Source organism: Mesoplodon densirostris, chromosome X, assembly GCF_025265405.1.
Source record: "Mesoplodon densirostris isolate mMesDen1 chromosome X, mMesDen1 primary haplotype, whole genome shotgun sequence".
NCBI lineage: Eukaryota > Metazoa > Chordata > Mammalia > Artiodactyla > Ziphiidae > Mesoplodon > Mesoplodon densirostris.
Genome location: NC_082681.1, coordinates 34,200,628 through 34,222,437, shown reverse-complemented (window position 1 = coordinate 34,222,437; position 21,810 = coordinate 34,200,628). Strand labels below are relative to the sequence as shown.

The 21,810-nt window shown below is 41.4% G+C and overlaps 1 protein-coding gene across 1 annotated transcript in view; it reads right to left on the bottom strand.

Annotated features, from left to right (window-relative positions):
• Positions 1-15,400, bottom strand: part of KLHL13 (kelch like family member 13) — a 200,618-nt gene extending 185,218 nt beyond the window's left edge. Inside the window, exon 1 of the mRNA XM_060087086.1 lies at positions 15,389-15,400. The gene's annotated coding sequence lies outside the window, so the exon portion shown is untranslated. The remainder of the gene's footprint in view (positions 1-15,388) is intronic.
• Positions 15,401-21,810: the final 6,410 nt, after the last annotated feature.

Sequence of the window (21,810 nt, the reverse complement as noted above, 5' to 3'; positions counted from 1 at the left end):
AAAGACAAATACTGTATGCTGATACATATTTATGGAATTTAAGAAAAAAATGTCATGAAGAACATAGGGTTAAGACAGGATTAAAGACACAGACCTACTAGAGAATGGACTTGAGGATATGGGGAGGGGGAAGGGTAAGCTGTGACAAAGCGAAAGAGAGGCATGGACATATATACACTACCAAACGTAAAATAGCTAGCTAGTGGGAAGCAGCCGCAGAGCACAGGGAGATCAGCTCGGTGCTTTGTGACCACCTGGAGGGGTGGGATATGGAGGGTAGGAGGGAGACGCAAGAGCGAGGGGATATGGGAACATATGTATATGTATAACTGATTAATTTTGTTATAAAGCAGAAACTAACACACCATTGTAAAAAAAATGTTCTTAATTTTCAAAAGCCAACATAAAGTTAACTTTAAATTATGTTGAAGTACAGAAATATTACAGAGAAGGCATTGACACCTTTAATTGTACACCATCTGAAACAAATATTTTTGGGGTAGGCTTCCTTAAATGTTTCACAAATATACCAGGCTCCAATCAACACAACTTAAGTGAACCTTCATTTAACTGGAAATTTTCCTGCAACTCTTAAGAGAAAGATAAATTATCATAATGCAAACTATTCTTCTAATGGTCCTTTAAAAACAAGTATTCAATATATGTTTCTGAAGCTGTACACTTGGAGACTTTAAAAACCGTAAATTAAAGCCATTCACAGATCCCTTCCATATCCTTCCATATTCTTTATTGCCCTTAAAGAAATACATTCATCCCTGATGATACAAATGCTTCTCATTTTTAGATAAAGTTTAATTTAGTGTAGATCTCTGCTTACTGTTCTCTCTTTGCCCATGTTTTATACCAAAATACAACATTCTATTTTAGCTTCATAAAAAGCCATTTTTGAACAAAATGGCTCCCAAATGCACTGAGAGGGTTAATGCCACCTCATGTTTTTTGCCTGATTGGCAAAATAGCAAGGCCTGATGCAGCAGCTGCTACCATGTTCTCAGTTACTTCAGGAATTTTTACAGTTTATTGGCGTAACGTGAGAGTTTATACAATTATCTACAGTATGTCATGACTAATACATACACATTACTAATATTACAAGCTTGCTGCTTGGGCTTACTTTTTCCATTAAGAAAAACACTGACATTGTTATGTTAATTATCATGGAAATCTATGGTGTATCATGTTTTCATCTTTGAGCAAAAACATTAGAATCCATTAAGTTCGTATTTTTTAATTGGCATACTAGACAACGTGCCAGTTTCATGACCCACTTTGGCCTTCAACCCAGTCCACCTATCAGTGAAATAAAACATGGAAAAATCATTTTCATGATATCGCTCACCTACTGAAAAACTGCCAGTGGTTTCCCTCTGCAGCCTAGTATTTAAGTCTCTGCATTTTCTGGCTCCATTTTTCTATCTTCTCTCTTACTACTAAATATCAATCAGCTGAACAGATCTCAACAGTCATCTGTACATTGTTATCTTTGAACTCTTACTTATACATTCCTTTCACCTGGAATGCCCTCTCATAGCAAAACTTTACCAGCCGTCAAGGCTCACCTCAAAGCTTAAGTCCTTGATTGAACCTACCTTGATTAGTCCCACTGTGTCTATTCCTTTGGCACTTTTTTTCCCAATTCCCTTTTACATGTCTGTACATATCATCTATCCAAAGATATTGCAAGTTCCTTGAATACAGAGGCTCTTGATGAAGTAATTTAACTTCTCCCTCTCCATTAGATTATATATCTTTTTTAAATTAGAAGGGTTGGATTAAATGATCCCTAGGGGTCCTTCTGGGTCTAAAATTTTATACATCTATTTCTTGCTCATCCTATAACATGTATATCGTAGTCATCTGATAAATATTTTGAGCTGTCTATCTGACTTTATCAGTGCCTATTATAAAATTACCCAGTTATGGCTATTGGAAAATATTCTAAGTATTGCAATTTCCAGATGGCAATTACAAAGAGCTTCCAGCTTAATCAAGCAGCCATAATTAGTAAGCTAAATATTCATTCAGTCATTTTCTCATTCAACCAATATTAATTAAACATCAGGGACAGGTATCATGCTCTGACGTGGAGATGACAGACCTGGCCCCTGCCCTCAAGGAACTCGCAATCCAGTGGGAGACACAGAGAAGTCAAAGCACTGTTTACAATAAAGATTGCTAAAGAGAGTCACAAACAATACTATAGAAATATATGGAAGAAACAGCTAGCAGTGGCTGTGAGGTAGAGGAAGCTCAAGGAAGTGTTCCCAGGACAGGCAACAACTAAAGTGAACCCTGATGGAACCAAACAGTCAGCATTTCAGGGAGAGTACCAAGCACAAAAGTGTGGGGATAAGAGAACATGGCAAGCTGAAGGAAGTGCAATTTAGAATGCAACTTTAGGTTAGGAAGGGTGAAAGAGAAGCTAGAGGGACAGGCAGGAGTCAAAATTAAGATGGGTTTGTATGTAATGCTGACAAGTTTGGATTTTTGTCCTTAAGCAAATGGGTAGTTGATGTTATGTAAATATCTCCAGATAAGTCATGAAATTGACTGAAGATTCAAGTTTTATGTTAGAAACAGTGTACAGCAGAGACTGTTGTCCCCCAATATCTGTGCTTCCCTTCTTATACAGTGTCTGGAGCCTGTGTTCCGCAACGGGAGAGGCCCGCGTACCGCAAAACAAAACAAACAAACAAAAATGGTAGATGGACCTATCCCACACACAGAGTAACTTAGAGCCATTCTAAACCATTTAAGGGTCGAAACCATTTTTGGCACTAAGTTAAGCAGAAAATCAAACTATTGTCAAGTAATAGTTTATGCATATACTGTAATGGGTTCATTTCTTAAAATCAGTGAATGATATCCCAAGTCATAGAAAACTCAATTTGCACATTACTCTAGATCCTCTTTTCTAAATGGTGTGATACTTTCTCATTCGGAATGGCCCTCTTAAAGCAAACCAACTTGGCTTGCCTTAAATAAGCAGGTTTCTAACCCCCTTCCACATAGCCCAGTATCATAATAGCTTAATAACAAAATTAGCAATGGAAAAAGACACCAAATTTCCTAAATCGAAATTCCCAAATCAAGCATCTTTTTTTAATTCCACAGCACCTGACTCCTTGAGCCCTATTAATCTCCGTGATAAAGATATGCTTCCACCTAATTATCATAAAGGTGCACTTAGGTGTTCTTCTAGTGACAGCAGTGTCATCTTGTTTGGTTCTATCCTACCCATCAGCTGTGACATCACCACACCACTGCCACACATAAAGAGCAGAGAATCCATGTACAGAAGGAAATTTTAAAAAATACTTAAGGGCTTCCCTGGTGGCGCAGTGCTTGAGAGTCCGCCTGCCGATGCAGGGGGCGCGGGTTCGTTCCCCGGTCCGGGAGGATCCCACATGCTGCGGAGCGGCTGGGCCCATGAGCCATGGCCGCTGAGCCTGCGCGTCCGGAGCCTGTGCTCCGCAACGGGAGAGGCCACAGCAGTGAGAGGCCCGCGTACTGCAAAAAAAAAAAAAAAAAAAAAAAAAATCCGACTATTTCAAAATATCTGTATATAATATCATGCAATACATTTTTTAAATAAATTTATTTATTTATTTTTATTTTTGGCTGCGTTGGGTCTTTATTGCTGTGCGAGGGCTTTCTCTAGCCGCAGAGAGCTGGGGCTACTCTTTGTTGCGGTGCGCGGGCTTCTCATTGCGGTGGCTTCTCTTCTTGTGGAGCACGGGCTCTAGGCACGTGGGTTTCCGTAGTAGTTGTGGCACGTGGGCTCAGTAGCTGTGACTCGGGGGCTCTAGAGGGCAGGCTCAGTAGTTGTGGCGCACGGGCTTAGTTGCTCCGCGGCATGTGGGATCTTCCCAGACCAGGGATTGAACCCGTGTCCCCTGCATGGGCAGGCGGATTCTTAACCACTGCGCCACCAGGGAAGCCCTTGCAATTCATTTTATAAGACCCTTTCTGTAACACGTCACCCCAGTACTAAATCCCAGCAAACTATATCCCTGTTGCTTTTATCTCAACCACCTATCCACTAGTACTCTATGTCAGGCGTAACCTTCAGAAATATTAAAAAAAAATAAAAGCCAGTGTATACACATAAAATTTCTCAGGCATCCCTGGCTCTGGTCCATTATAGAAGCACGCACAGACAAGGCGGTAGCCACTCACACAAGCGGGTGTAGCAGTTTTTGTTTGTAAATTCAAGTCTGGCTTAGTTATGTAGTACTAATATCAATACACTTGTGATAAATACATAATGAGCAGATTTATATAAACAATTTGGACTGAGAATTCAAAATCAGATAAATACATAATCCTTTGAAAGACCAGTTGTGAATCAAAATGAAATTAAAAGAAGGCGTTCTATAGCAATTTGGAGCTAGATGGCACAAAACAGCCTCAAATGTGCATTACACTGAGCAGAGCTCTATGGACATTTTGATGGGGAAGCAGTAGTACCAACAGCCACACTACTTCCAGCCCCTTCATGGCCACATTTGTTTCAAAACATATTTCTCTTTTTGGGGTGATGAAAGTGTTCTAAAATTGACTGTGGTGATGGTTGCATAACTCCGTGAATATACTAAAAACCACTGAATTGTACACTTTTAATGGGCGAACCATATGGTAGCTGAATTACAGCTCAATGAAGTTGCTCCCTATTTTTAAAAACATGTTTGTGGAGCAAAATATTGCACACAAAAACAGCTCTGATTGGTTGCCAATATAAAGGATTCTAAATATGATTTACCCTCAAATTCTTTTCCCAGTTCAAAATAAACATGTACACACATGCATGCACATCTGCACACACACAGGCAACATACAGGCACAAAGCTTTGGGCATTAAAATGTCAGAATGCTTTCCTTGTTTTTCAATAAGACCCTTGCTCTTCAAAAGTGCCTTATTAAAAATACCTTGCCAACTTTAACGCCCTACTCTGATGGTTCCCCTACATTTCTCCAGAATGTTTTCTAACATGCCTTAGTTAGCTATCATGCTCCTATATAATGTCCCCTGTGAGAGACAGAATAAAAGGAAGGGTTGTGGTTCAAAAGCACAGACTCTACAACTAGACTGCATGGATGCAAGATCTTTTACTTACTAGGTGTGTAACCTGGGGGTTGTTATCTAACTTCTCTATGCCTCAGTTTTCTCATCTGTAAAATGGGGATAACAATGGCCCCCTCCCTCACAGCACTGTTATGTGGTTTAAATGTATTAATGCATATACAGCACTTACAATGGTGCCATACTCGTGGTGGGTACTGTAGTAAATTATTACTGATTGGCATTAGTATTAGTATTGGCTGATATCAAGTTGCTTCATGTTCTCTGTTGCCTTTGCTAGACTGTAGGATTATTTCAGGGCAGTGAATACCTTTTCTCCCTCCTAACCAAATGCTTTACATACAATTACTCCACAAATGCTTCCTCAGAATGTTTAAACACCACAGCTATATGATGCCAAAAGCACTTAGAAAATTCTGTAATAAATCCAAAACTCATTTTGATAAATATCAAATTGTGCAAGTACATATGCAGACCTAGAATAATGGTTGGCATCTCCACTGCTGAAGTTTTGGTTAATCCCATCAACTGAAAGACTAGAGATACGAAAGGATCCTTAGTCTTCTATATCATTAGTGGAAAAGCACTAGGTTAGAACCAAGGGCCCTACATTCTGCTCCTAGATCCACCTCAGACAATGCAACCTTCTGCAAGCCACTTAACCTCACTGTGCATCTGCCACTGGAAGGATAATTAACCATTCTTCAAAAGCAAGATGCTCTAAATAAAGGGTATTATCTTTCATATTGAGCTCATTTCTTGAGGGTAGAGTAAGTCTAATCTTTGAAAAAAACTTTTAAACATTTTCTTTTCCTCTTCAAATATGATGCTGCTGCTGCTGATTATAAACGCAGGTAAAGCTGCTAATACGTAATATATCTCATTAGTGTGGTGAGCTAGGCTTTTCAGTACTTGAACATACATTATCATAATAATCATCACAAAACCCTGTGAATAGACAGCAATGAGTTGCCTGGTTATTTCCCTTCTGTGCACCTATGGCATTCCAACTCCAAGTCCACTACCCACGGGGTATCTGTCTCATCACGTGTCTGACATGGCAACCAAAGGAGAACACTGGAAGGTGGAAAAGCAGGCATGCTACCTTCATATACTTCCGACTCAAAAGGTTAGACCAGCTCTGCAACTACAGCAGCTCTCAGTAATCTATTTAGACTTAGACATTCATTTATCAAAACTGCTCTTGAACTTTTATCATCTCTAAGTGGCTTGACTACTACGAGTCTTCCAATATTTTCCACTTTGAGGGCTTGAAATCTGTAATAGAGATAAATCAGGAAAATGTATTACCTCTTGAAGTATCAGAACACCAGACGTTTTCATGTTTAAAAGACAACACCGTTTTCTGTGCACATTTTCCTACATCTCCCTTTCCCTTCAAAATGGAGATTAAATTTTAAATCCTATTAAGCTAAACAGTATTGTATTTAAGTATATACTGGGTCAATCATATTTAAAAATTGACATTTTCCTCACATTCAATGTAATGCCATCTTTGAATAAGTAATAAGCCAAGCACTTACCACAAACTTTCTTGTCTTCCAGAAAACTAGTGCTACTTCTAAATGGTCTACTCACCATTTAAAAGATACATGTTCAGAAAATAGCATCCCAGCTAGGATTAAGGCAGTATAAAGGAAAGATGCATTTTTCCCTAAGATTTCTCGTTCATATATAAATGGCAAAGCTCCAGAAGTTTTAACCAGTTAGGCCATAAATCTACTAAAAGAGTCAATAATAACTATACCTACTATGTGGCTTGAACTGTGCTTAGCACTTTATATGCATTATTTCATTTAATCCTTAAAACCAACAGACAAGGTTCTTTACAGAGGGGGCAACAAGGCTCAGAGAGGTGAAGGGAGTTGCCCAAAATTACACTGCCAACAAGAGGCAGAGTTGGGATTTGAACCCCAGCCTGAGACTCCAGGGCGGAAGATCTTAGCCACAGAACTCTATACAGCCTTCGCACTGAGAAACATGCAAGAGGGGAACAGAAAACTTCGTTGAAATGAAGCATTCTTTAGAAATAAGTGGGACCACGAAGCAAAACTCTACAACTCTCTTATCCCTTTTTACTGAATAGACTATAAAAGCACGTCACACATAGAATATAAAAACCATTCCTTAGTCACCCCTCTATACCCATGTCCCTATGATCTTCGGGCAGTAAAATGTTACAACAAGGTCAGGCCCTGGGAACTGTGTCTGGAGTGGGACAGCAATAATAAAAGTGGGACAGCAATAATAAAAACCAGTTGAAAGATTTACTGTTTGACTTACTCCATTTACTTTCACCCCCTTTCTTCACTTGCCTTTCTCTTCATCTTTCTCATTTGGAGGAAAGCAATTCACTGCTTTGCAACAGGCATACCTCTGACGTGCTGCTTGCCCCTTTTCAAAACCACCTCAAACTCTAGAAAACTTTTATCAACCTCCGAGCACATGAGGCTTGATAACTTTCCTTTACTATTAAATATTTCAGTAGCCAGCAACTGACAAAGCAGTTTGCATAGTGAATGCGTTATAAAGGAAAGCAGCTTCAAAGTTAGCAAAAGTTAACTTCAGTCAGTGACACAAGCAAGTGTGCATAGAACGGGGCAAAGCTTTGATCCCATCAATTGTGTTGCTTTAAGTTCATGGTCATTATGACCTAACAACCTCTCTTCTGAAGACAACAGTCCCTTGGCAGGCCCTTCACTGTCAGTCTTAGCTACCACCCCGCAACATGAAGACCTCAGCTAGCACGCAACACATTTTAAGATTCAGATCATTATCAAACAACCGGAGTGCTCGCTTGAACTAAAAGAAATTATGCAACATAGGGGGAAAAATGGATGTCTATTGCCTTTGCTGTAGGCCATTAGGGGTTTTAAGGCTATGAAAATATATGAGCATTTGACTAAAGGAACAGACTCAAACAACAGAGTGTAGCCTCAGTGTTTTTCGAAGGGTCACCCCAGGGTTACCACAGCTGCCCTTGCAGGCAGACTTTCTCTGAAGTACTGGGTTTTATCTCAAATTTTCATTATGAATACTGAAATCTGAAGCACAATGTATTTGAATTTAAATATTGTTAATTATTTAAAATTAGCTACCACTGAATGTTCTCCTCAACGTTTGTGTAAAATAAATGCTTCAAGAAAACACAAGCTGCTTTATTTTGTAACTGCTAGTACAGCTTAGCATGTCACCATCCCGCTCATCCAGTATACCCAGTGTGCTCCAGTTTGAGAGAAAGAGCACTGGACAGAGATTCTATTTGTTTGAACTAGTGCAATGCCAGGAATATAATAGGTACTTCATAAGTATTTGTGGAATGAATTGGCAGAATGGCTTCAAGGACTAGTTTTCAACTCCAAGAACATTCCAGAAAAACCTTTTGAGACACATAATTACAAAAGAAAACCACAAAAGAACAAGGATAAAGAAAATACACCAATTATGATTTACAAATATTGATAAGGGAGAACAATAAAAACCATACTTTGCTTAGTTTAGTTAGAAGGAAAAGGCTGCCAGGATGTCATACAGAGATAATATGGCAGGGGGTAGGGGTGGTTAGGGTGATTAAAAACCAATTCCAGTTAGCGAACACTAAGACGAGTTTTCAACTGACTCTTGTGCTTTCCTTTGTACATTTTTAATATTAATGATTTCAAACTTACGGAGGAAAATAAGGAATTGTAATGGATACCCATGTTCCTGTGTACCCAATGCATGATGCTGAAACTACTGAAGTCCAGGAACCATGCCTCATTTGTTTTATACCTTTCTCTGGCTTTTAATACAGATTTCTATATACATGAGGAGTTCAAGAAATGTTTAACAACTGCCAAGAATAAGTGTCTAATCATATTAAATTCGTAACTACATCCTCTCCTTGAGCCCCTCCCCAAAAATGACTTGCCCTAAAAAAAGCATGCTTTGTTTTAAATAACAAAAGAAAAACAAAAAATAAATACTTTTACTGGTCCTAGATGAAAGAGTATTGAAAGGCTGGGGTCTCAGCTCATTTCAATCATGTGACCCAGCCGTATCTGTTTTCCTATGATAAAATGAGGCTCATATGACCGGCCCTCTATCCAGAGTTGTTGCATGAATAAATCAGCATGTATTTACATGGTAACCATTACAAGCGAGGTAGTGGGAAGGATAATATAGCATATTTACCTCCCTAATCACTACCAACAGCAACGACTTACTATGTGCAAGGCCCTGATTTAAGCACTTTTATGTAAGGTATACAATCCCTTATCTGAAAACCTTGGTGCCAGACATGTTTCCAAATCCAAAAACGTCCAGACTTTTAGGTAGGCAGTAACCTGCATGTACTATACATTATGTAATACCCCAGTATGGTCTGAGGCACTGCCCCATAAACACATTACTAATTTTACAACAAAACCAAATAAATATTAACATTAAGTAGAATAAAGGCTATAAAATACATTTGCATCAGTTCAAGTCAAATTTTGTCAGCATCTGAGTTTTGGCACCTAACTTACCAAATAAAAGGTTTATCACACCTTTTTATTTATTTATTTATTTATTTTGCAGTACGTGGGCCTCTCACTGTTGTGGCCTCTCCCGTTGCGGAGCACAGGCTCCGGACGCGCAGGCTCAGTGGCCATGGCTCACGGGCCTAGCCGCTCTGCGGCATGTGGGATCCTCCCGGACCGGGGCATGAACCCGTGTCCCCTGCATCGGCAGGCGGACTCTCAACCACTGCACCACCAGGGAAGCCCATATCACACCTTTTTAAATTAAAAATTGCAAACAACAAATTTTAGATGTACCTAACTCATTCAGTCCTTCTAAGTACTCTAATATCGAAGTTCTCTTATTCCCATTTTACAGATGAGAACTATGAGGTACAGAGAGATTAACTAACTCACCCAGTACACCCCAGCTAGGAAGTCTCCTGGCCTGAACTGCAACCCAGGCAGCCTAGCTCCACTACTGTGCTCTTAACAACTATGCTCTATGACTTCTCTCAGAAACTGCTTGATGACACCAGACAAGCATGTGAAAAGTAAAACAGTACTAACAATTTAAGTATCCAAAACAATAGAGGAAACAGCACAAGGCAGCATTTATTCCTTATTCAACAAACTATTTATAGAGGACATACCATGTGCCAGGTGCTCAGGAGACAAAGATGAGCGAACCAGACAAGGTCCAGGTTGCCTTCATGCAGCCAGAGACCGGTGGGGAAATGGCCTGGCATCAAATAAACATAATTATGACATGCATGGCAAGTTTGTGTGACTGCTGTTCACATCCAGAGGAGGAGATCAGGTCAGTGGGGGGCAGTGTAATAGGACATAAGATTGGAACTGTTCCTTGACTAGTACTGGGATTTGCAAGGACAAAAAGAAAAAGGGAGGGCTTTTGAAACAGATGATGGCATGGCATCCATTCAAAACGCCGTTACTGTGTGCCTACTCTATGCCAAGAATAATGCTAAGCACAAAAGTTCCAAACTAGGTAAAAATCCATTTAAACCAACAGAGGATTTGTGTAAGAGAATAATAAGGACAAGTGGGATAGTAGGCCTGGGTCACATCATGGAGTACCCTTGAGTGTTGAGGAGCTGGGATTAGACCCTGCAGGAGACCCTGAAAGTTATTTTGCAGGTTTCTGCCTCACAATATTAGGATTTATCCCTATGGAATGTCAATGACTGTCTGCATTCCTATTTGGGGCCAATTAGACCTCAAAGCTGGATTGCTTTCAAGCAAGGGCTCAGGGCAACAAAATAAATGCCAAGTCTAAATTCACTTAATCCTCAAGGAATAGAGAAAACTCTAATCTCTCAAAAACTAAAGGTATGGCAATTTGAAAATGCTGGAGAAGGCAATGCCCAACTCCTCTTTTTTTCAATTATTCAATTAATTAATTAATTTATTTATTTATGGCTGCGTTGGGTCTTCATCGCTGCGCACGGTCTTTTTCTAGCTGTGGCGAACGGGGGCTACTCTTGATTGCGGTGCACGGGCTTCTCATTGCGGTGGCTTCTCTTGTTGCGGGGCATGGGCTCTAGGTGCGCAGGCTTCGGTAGTTGTGGCTCGCGGGCTCTAGAGTGCAGGCTCAGTAGTTGTGGTGCACGGACTTAGTTGCTCTGCGGCATGTGGGATCTTCCCGGACCAGGGCTCGAACCCATGTCCCTGGCATTGGCAGGCAGATTCTTAACCACTGTGCCACCAGGGAAGTCCCCCAACTCCTCTTAAAATCCCAAAGGCCGTTTCTAAAACCTAAGTTATTCCTTCATACGCAAATGAGATTTCCAACCTTCCAAAGTACATTTCTATGAGAAAATAAAACATCATTCTTTGAAAAACAAATTCTTAAGTTGAACGATGATCTGATCTTTAATGAGGCTGGTGACAACTTACCTCAGGGCACAGGTGACAATGTGACAGTGGAAACTCAACTGCTTTTTAACATACCTCAGAGTTCCCACTCCCCTATCCCCTTATCTAAGCAGAGTGGAAGAAGTGAATTACATATTTATTCAGCATACATCTCATATCAAAGATTTTCATTCTCAGGTCTTAATGTAAACAACTGAGTAGCGAGGTATTCTATTTGTCCTCTGCAAAACAAATTCTCTTTAGGCCCACTAATTTCTTTTTCAGTCACTGACCTTCCACAGAGAAGTAGGTAACAAAGACTCTTCAGTGGCTTCCTGCTGTTCTGAGAACGAAACTCAAATTATTTCTCAGAATCTCCAGGCCCTGCATCACCTATTATCTGCCTCTTTCCAGGCTCCTTAACTCCTGTAACCACTCCCCCACATAGCTCACTAGACTCCATCCACGCTGGCTTGTTTTCTGTTCCTCAAACATCTCAAGTTTGTTTTTCTGCCTCAAGGCCTTGACTCTTACTCTTCTCTCGGCTCTTGACAAGGTAAACTGACAAGGTAAGCTCAATCTCTCTTCTTTCACGTCTCTGTTCAAAGGTCACCTTTGCTGGGAGGCCTTTCCAGAGCACCCTTACTAAATAGGCCGGTCCCAGTTCTCCATCTCACAGTATTTCCATCATTGTTGTCACTACCATCTATAAGGATCTTCTTCATTTGTTTCCTTGTTTATTGTCTATATCCTCTGGTGGAATATAACCTCTGTGAGACTCTAGAAGAACAAGGATCATGCCTCTTAAGGTTTATCATTGTGCGTAACACAGGGCCTGGCAAATAGAAGGTGCTCAACAGATTTCGTAAAATAAATTACTAAATGAATGAAGAATATATTTAAAGGCTGATAACTATGAATGTCAGTAACTTGAGAAAGTCTTTTTTTTTTCTAATTTTGAGATGTTTCTCTACAGCTGTTCATTTTTCAAAATTCTTTCTACATTTTCTGAAATCTGGTGACACCTGACAAATTGTTGTGCTAGTTCATGGCAATAAAAATATATCACTCAACCAATGGATTTAAGAAAAAATACTTTGAGGGGCCTCCCTGGTGGCGCAGTGGTTAAGAGTCCGCCTGCCGATGCAGGGGATACGGGTTCGTGCCCCGGTCTGGGAGGATCCCATATGCCGCGGAGCGGCTGGGCCCGTGAGCCATGGCCGCTGGGCCTGCGCATCCGGAGCCTGTGCTCCGCAACGGGAGAGGCCACAACAGTGAGAGGCCCGCATACCGCAAAAAGAAAAAAAAAAAAAAAATACTTTGAGGAGGTTGTAGTTTATTAAACATCAGTAAAATCAAACAATTTGAAAATTGGTTAGTCTCATTCCACTAATGTAAGTCAAATTACATGAAGAAAAGTAATTTAAAATGTAAAGAAATGAAAAAGAAGAGAATTCGACAGCAAACTGCAATTATGTTTACTAACATCAGAAATATCCAGTTTGATAACTTCTAGGTGTACTAGGTGGATTATCAAGTACACTTTGAGTAACATTCTAAGATTCAGAGCAAAATGCTTAAGACAAACTCATATCCACCTTTATCTTTTTTTCTGGCAAACATAAGTAGTTCATACTAGGGCAATGTTACCTTAGACTTGGTATCAGTAACAATTACCAAGGGAAAAAATGGCATAGTAACATAAACTCTTTTCTTTGAAACGGTTGGCAAGTTTGCACATCTTTCCAGAAAGGGTTGGCAAGAAAATTACAGATTTAGAAGGGTGGGCCTATTGGTATAAACCCCCTTTCCCTACTATATCCCATTTTTTAAAAGAACTAAAGTGAAGTCAGAAATTTACCAAATGAATGAGGGAAACTACAAATCACCTGTAAGCCATATAAGCCATATAACTAAACTGACGATCAACAGACTTTAATATTCTTGTGAAAACCACTTTCCTGAGAACATCACCTTAAATTCGATACTTTCATACCGCCCTTTTTTAAAGTGTGCTTATAAAAATGGCAGATTAAAAGCCTTGGGAATTTGAGGCTCTTATTTATCTATTTTAAAAACACATCATTTGATGTTGCAGCAGAAGCTACATGCTTTGTCTCACCGCCAAAAAAGTGCTCCCAGGACAGTAAAATTTAGCCATCATCTTCATTCACAACTTGGTTTCTTCTGAGATGATTGCCAATTCGTACAAAGTATGTCAATGGCAACACCTGGTCACACATCAAGCAAACAATTCTATCACTGTTAAGTATAAGGATATTAATAAAAACTTGCAGATAAGGGAGCTATATTTTTAAACGTAAAATGATGTCATAACTGCTTAATGGATGATTTCATTTTTCTCAGTTTTCAAACTTGAACACTGGATATAGCCTACTTCCAAGAACACAGCCGCCAAGGTCAGCATGTGCTAGCTCACTGTATCTGCCTCCACTTTCAGCTTCTTCATTCAATTTTCTTCACGCACTAATTAGCGCATGGAAGTGAGTAAACGAACCTCAGTGTGGGAGCTAACAGGGCAACTGCATGGGGAGACGGCGATATTGCTAGTGCTGTGTGAAATCAGCTTCAGCGCACTAATCCCCAATCCACAGAAAAGTCGTCTCTTTGACATGGTTTTTAAATTCTGCTTCTTGAGGGTATATACAAATATGAGATCTGAAGTAAGAAATTGTGGCTACTTTAAAAGAAAAAACAAAAACAAAAACAAAGGCAGGGGCCCTCCCAACAGAGACAGTTTTAAACTCCAGATTCAGTGTAACCACCTCTACATCAAGATATAGAACTATTCCATCACCACAAACATAAATTAGACAACTCAAGAGAAGGGAACAACTCAAGAGAAGAAAGGAAAGAAAATCTATTGTATTTATCCGTACTCTTCTTACCATGTTCTTGTTCCCATTCAGTGTGCTTAGTAACCAGCCTAAGCTAACTTGAGTGACTTTATCCCAAACCACTAGTCCTCTGACTACATTAAAACGATGAACACCCCAGTCTGCAGGAGAAACGGAGCCAGGCATCAATCTCTCTCTCTCCCTCTCTCTCTGCCTCTCTCTCTCTCTCTCTCTCTCTCTCTCTCTCTCTCTCTCTCTTTCTCTCCCCGGCCTGCTTGGCAGCGTGGGAAGAATCTGATTCAGGACCATGTGCTAGGATTAAACACAAACATACATACATACATTCTAAGTGGTTGTGGTTCTTGAACTAAGTTACTGAAAACTAGAAAGAAACTTTCAAGTTCCCCAGCTGGTATTTGCTAGAGGATCATTCCCATCACTTGCAGTACACCGTAATAGACTGTAAGCTTCCAAGAAAATCATTAGACAACTGTGATTAATCCAAAGAACCCAAGACTTTTAGAGATGAAGACGTTCAAAGCAGAGTTAACAGCTTCGAGGAAGAGAGGAGTGTGCTCCTGACTCGGGAGCCAGCAGCGGAGCCTACCAAGTTAGAAGATTATAGAGGAGGGACGGTTGGGAGGCACAAAGCAGAAACTCTTAGAAGGCAAGAGACAGTGGGGCCCGAGGCGGGCAGAGGAACCCCAGACCGTCAAGGGCAGCGACAGCCCGGAGGAGAAGATCTTAGAGGGATAACAAAGAAGCAAAGGAAAGCTAGGTACAGTGGTCCTCAAAGAACCCAGGCGACTGGCGGAGCCAGCGAGTCCGGGAGGTAGGGATGAGAAGGTGCAGGGATGAGGGCGCACAGCGGCAAGCGAGAGAAAATGGGTTGGGGGGGTGAGGGGACGTGCAAAGAGCGAAGGTAGTTCCCTGTCCCTCTGCCCCTGGTGCAGATCCCAACTCCTTACCGCGCGCCGCCTGGCCCCGCCGGGTCCCAGGGGCTCGGAGGCGGCTGATGGAGCCGCTGCGACTTCAGGACCCTGCCTCACCTTGTTTGCCGCGTCCCGGCGTCCCGCTGACCGTTTGCCGGCTGCTGCGCTCCGAGGGCCAAAGAGGTAGTCGCGCGGCGCAGCTGGGGCTCTGTCCGGCTGTGAGGCACCAGCCCTCAATCCTCCGCACCCCCTGCTCGCCCCGGTCACTTCGCCTCGCTCTCCCGCAGGCGGAGAGCACGGACCGTAACCCGAACGCCGCTCCACTTACTTCAAACGCCCCCGTCCCACGCTTCCCCGGAATAGGAGCGGAGCTTCTGCGGCCGCAGCGGCAGAGCCTCCGCCTGACCTCACCGGGGGGTGGGGGCGGGAGCCCAGTTGAGGAGGGGAGGGGGAGGGAGCGCGCGGGCGGGGGAAACATGGCGGCGGGGGTGGCCCCGGCGGCGCCTGCGCGGGAGGCGGGGGAGCTGGGGCTAGGACCGTGTGTAGGGTCCGAGCACAACTCCGCTGCAGCCGATGCGCGGCGAGGAGGGGCCCGGAGGCGGGGTGACCGCGCAGTGGCCCTCACGCCTCCGAAACCGGGACGCTCGGCTTTGAGCACACTTGGCTTCTAGTGCCCAGGGGACAGAAGAGGTGAAAACTGTCAAGTATCCAGGGACACAGTGCGCCCGCCAAGAGGAGGCCCCCCGGTGCTCCTGCCTGCAGTTGTCGCGGCCCCTCTTAGTCACAGGGGGCCCGGGCACAAGGTGTGCCCTCAAGCCTCTTCCCCTCGGTGGGGCGCGCACCTCGAAATCAGCCTGACCCGGGCTGTCACACAACTGTTCATCATTTCGGATGCGACGAGCGCTTCATCTCTGCCCTCCCTACGAGAGGTGCAGACGATTAAGAAAGTGGAAGAATAACAAATACGGCACTTCAGCATTTTACCGAGCGTCTGCTTAGAACCCAGCGCTGAATTATTCACTCACTTAACTCTCACAGCTACTCTACAAGGTCCACAGTAGTATTATCTCCATTTCACAAGTGACAAAACTGAGCCGTAAAGGTCAAACTAGTTGCCCAAGGTTACACAACTGGTAAGGGGCAGAGCAGGACCCAGGATCCCAAGCAGTGTGATTCCAGCGCCCAAGCTCTTAACCGCTGTGCAACGCGGCTTCCAAACTGGTGGAACTGCTATTCTGAGTCAGAATCTTGACTCTCTCCTCCCGGTTCTGTTAGCCAAGCCCCCAGCAAAAACCCCAGTCAAACCTGTTTTTCCCCTTTGCAGGTCTCCTATTCATTCTTTGCCTTCTTGACGGTTACAGCCTGGGGCCACCTTTTTACACCTCTTGCTTTGCCTTTTCTGCTTATAATTCCAGACTCCTCCTAGGAAAAATAATGGGAGCATGCTGTTAGCAACCAGTTTACTCACTGTTTTTTGTTTTGTTTTGTTTTTTGTTCTTTTTTAAGGAAGTGATGGGGTGAGTGTGGGGACTGTAGTTCTTTATGTTTCCTAATATTTCTCCCTTTGCCCACCAGTAAACTGATCAGGCATCTGAGATCTCAACATTGTTGACTTCGTATTTCAAATTCCATATACTGAAATTCTAGTAGTGCATTTTAAGTAACTTTGAAATTAATCAGTTACTCAAAAACTTGCAAGAACTAAAGCTATCACCACATTGTTGGGCTTTACCAAACTGGTAGTAAGGTAAGAAAGAACTCCAAGTGCACATGTAATTTACATTATTATCTTTTACCTGTCAGTGGATTCAACACGATTCATCTTTGTTAACAGGCGTGCATTCATTGGCTTCTCTGCTATGCTTATTCAATAATTGTCATCATATACCTGTGTTATACACAAAATGCCTATTAGGTGGAAAGCACCTGTTACAGGAGTTTACAGTCTCATTGAGATGTGTTTAAAGCAATTGATTTCAGCGTGTATGAAAAATCTAGCACGTTAAGTTAAAAATAAATAAGTAAATACAACTGAGTTGATATACATCCAAGTCATTGCTTCATCCCTGCCATAAAAAGGTTTAAGTGGGGTAGTTTTACAGTAAGTTCTCAAACAGAAATAACAGGAAAATGGGATAATCAGGTGTGGTCCTAGCAGCCCCAATTCACACTATTCACCCTTCGGATACATATCAAGGATGGGGGCGGTTACAGAATCTGCATCTGAACAATGGGATAGGAATAAGATACATTACAAATAGACTTATTCGGTAGGAATTAGTTGCTATTTGGGTTAGGATGCTTTGAAAAGTTAATCTAGTGGACAGAACACTGTGACTTGGAGTCAGAAGACACTTATGAGCTATGTCACATTAAGTTAACCCCATCACCTCTCTTGAGTGTGTTCTTCCTGAATTTAGAGTGGGGTAATAATGATATCGGCCTGATCTGCGTCACAGCATTGTTCTAGGTTTCAAAACAAAAAACGTCATGTGAAACTACCTTGTAAACCTGTAAAAAATATATATAAATGTAATGCAATGTTTTCATTAATATCAGACTGATTGGCCACTAGAAGCTAGGGATTTAATCGTGAAGGATGTTACAAGTTAACCTGGAGCCCAAAATGCAAAGAATTAGAAAAAGCATTTGGAATACAATAGTACAATAAAAATCTAAAGAATGGGGAGATGTAACAGAGGTTCAAGGAATAAGAAAACAAGTCAAAACAAAATATTAGTGGTGAAGAGAATACATAAAATGATGATGGCTATTATGGGCTGAATTTTACCCCCCCTCAAAATTCATATGTTGAAATCTTAACCCCTAGTATCTCAGAATGTAATGTTATTTGGAGATACATTATTTAAACAGGTAATTAAATTGAGGTCTTTAGAGTGGGCCCTAATCACACATGACTGTTGTCCTCATAAGAAGAGGAGATTCGGACACACATGGGCATACACACTACCATGTAAGGACATAGTGGGAAGGCGGCCATCTGCAAGCCAAGGAAAGAGGCCTCAGAGGAAACCAAACCTGTTGACACCTCGATCTCGGACACATAGCCTCTGTGAGAGCTGTGAGAAAATAAATTTCTGTTTACTGTTTATTGTTGTTTAAGCCATCCAGTCCATGGTACTTTGTTGTGCCTGCTCTAGCAAACTAATATAACAGTAAAAAATTTAAATGCCAGCTGGATATCCTCCATATTAGTTACTGTTAATTGCTGCCTAACAAATTGCTGAAACCTGGTACTGGCCTAAAACTACACACATGTATTACCTCAGTTTCTGGGGGTCAGGAGTCCAGGCATAGCTTAGCTGGGTGCGATGCTCAGAGTCTCACAAAACTACAGTCAAGGTGTTGGCCAGGTTGCGTTCACATGTGGAGCTCAGTCTTCTTTCAAGCTCATTCAGGTGGTTGTGGATTCAATTCCTCAGGGTTGTAGGACTGACACCCTGGGCATCTACAGGCTCTAGAGACTGCCCCCCTCCATAGTCAGCTTACAACAGGGCTGTTCGTTTTGTCATGGTCAGCAGAACTCTCTCCCCCAGAAGGGACTTTAATTACATCTTCAGAATCTCTTCACTGTTGTCATGTAAAGTAACCTAATCATCAGACTGGTCACCAAGCATATCCACAGGTCTCGACTACACTTAAAGGAGAAGGGAATGTACAGGGCGTGTACACTGGAGGGCAAGAATCTTGGAGGTCATCTTAGAATTCTGTCCACCATGTCCCCCAACAGTTTGACAAGACCAATTTAATTATATGTTTATAGAAATTCAACAAGACAGAGATCATGCAGGCAGATGTGGACACGCATGTACACACACCAAAGAGCACCCAGCCACAGCTGAGGCCTAGTCCCTCAGGAAGCATTTGCCAGCCTGCTGTGTGCCTAATAGATATGAAACCAAAGGGTTTCGATTGCATTAACTCTGATTAAAGAACAAATTGAAAAGTATTAGGACACCTTTTTTGACCTCTCTGCTCAATTTGCATTTCTTTGAAACACTCAGCTGGTCCATTATTGAATGGAACCGGTATTTATAGAGAGCCCACAGAGGGTCTGCTTAGCCCCTTACTCACTCCATAGAGTGAAATAAGGAACAGAATAAGAAGAAAAGTTTCTATTCCCCTGTGGCTCACAAAATAGTCTAGACAAGTCACCAAAACATATATATATGGTGGGATGGGGTGTGTGTTTAAATACAGAAATAAACACACACTCTCTAAGTGAAGAGAAACCAACATGTACTATCCTCTTAGTCAGATAAGTGAACTCTTAATTGGGCTTCAAGGAGAGGTCAAGATTGAGCTTGAAGCCAGGAAAGGATCTAAAGGATCTGTACAGATTTTCTTAACATCAAGGATGAAACTAGCCATAAACTACACTAACCAGATTTTGTGTGCAGGACTCTGGGAAGATTCTAACCCTGCCCTCTTCTGTCAAAATTTCAGAGCTAACTTCTCAACACAGCTCCTATGCACTTCATTCTTACAGGAGCTCAAATTTGGAGGATTAGAAGTCAAAAATGTCCTGGGTACTCTGGAATCAAAGCGTTCTAAAAATAGAACTATAGGATGAGTACAAAGGATACCACTGAGGGGTTTTAAGCGTAAGAGTGATAAGAGGCAATGTATGTTTGAGAGTCACCATGACTTCTCTGAGTTGGACAGGGGCAAAGGCAAAAGCAGGGGGACTGGTAAGAAGGCTGCAGTAGGCAGACAAGTGATGATGCAGCCTAGAATAGGGTGGTGGCAGTAGAGACAGAAAAAAAGGCAGATGGAACAGAGATATATTCAAGAGGATGACCCAGCAACTAGGAAGACCCATTCAACTAGATGAAAGATGATGTCATTTATTATCCTGGGAAAGATGGAAGCATTTAGGTTTTGGAGGAGGGTATTTTTCTGGGGCGGGGGGTGGATTGCATTCCATAAAGAGTTCCATTTGAGACATGTTTACCTTTGTCAGTGAGATATTCAAGAGGAGAGATCAAGCAGGCAGGAATTCATGCATCAAAGGCTCAGAATAGATTCTCTGCGATGAAGAGGCTTCATTGGCAGGCTTCTATAGGAAATGGTACACAACTGTTGTCTGTCTCCCCACCAACTTGCTAAAACATGATATACATAACAACCTGGATGTATCTCAGAATAATTATTCTAAGTGAAAGATGCCACACAAAATGGGTGCATACCTTATGATTCAATTTATATAAAATTCTAGAAAATGAAAATGAATCTATAGCAATAGAAAGCAGATCAGTGATTGCCTGGGGATGAGAACCTCAACTGTCCATTCATTCAACAAATATTTATTGAATGTTTCCCATATGCAAGGCCATGCTACACTCTATGAGAGACACAAAGAAATATAAGATCTGGTCTCAAAATTTATAAAATCGTTTTGAGGAGATATGTCAAAGCTCAGGTCACCACTATACCAAGCACATGTGATAAGTGTCATATGTGTGATACAAGCAATGGGAATTCATATAATCACTCTTTGTCATATCAGTAAATTGGAAATAAAGTCCCGACATCAGAAATTTAGTTAAATATATTATATGAGTATATAATTGAATACTCCACACTCTTTCAAAAACAATACATGATTTCATGTGTTGAAATGGAAAGATGTTTATGATAGGCTACAAAACAGTATTATGATTCTCCACCCACAATAAACACATATATATGCATACAGAGAAACAATTAGGAAACTATACAATAAGATAGTAACAGTGATTATCCTTTCATGTATAAGATTATGGAGGTTATTATATTCTTTTCCTTGTATGTACTTTCTGATTTTTCTGTACTGAGACTGGAAGAATAAAATAATGTAATTTTTTCTAATAAAGAGGAAAGGCCTTAGAGAAATTCTGATGCAGAGTCATGTTTTAGCCAAGTCATTTTTAAAATTTTTTTATTGAGGTTTAATTGACACATAACATTATATTAGTTTCAAGGATACAACATAAAATGAGTTGATATTTGCATACATTGGGAAATGGTCACCACAATAAGTCTAGTTAACATCAGTCACCATACATAGTTACAAAAATTATTTTTCTTTTTGTTTCTTGTGATGAGGACTTTTAAGATCTACTCTCTTAGCAATTTTCAAATATGCAGTACAATATTATTAACTATAGTCACCATGCTGTGCATTACATCCCCACGACTTATTTAGTTTATAACTCAAAGTTTGTACCTTTTGACCCCCTTCACCCACTTTGCCCCCCCACCCCCCTCCAGGCATGTCATTTCTAGATGGGACTATATCCACTAGAGATACAGAACTAGAGCAGGTAGTTAGAATACATTTCTAGAGAGATGGTAGTTAAAACAATGGAAATAATTAAGAAAACTCAGGGGAGCTTAGACTCACGGAAGACTTAGTTACCAGAGGAGACACCAAAAGAATGGGGAGAAAAAGAGATGGCCTCCAAGTGAGAAACAAGAAAACATCAGAACCAATGGAGAGGTAGCTGTGCTAAACGTAAGACAGTGAGGGGCACTTA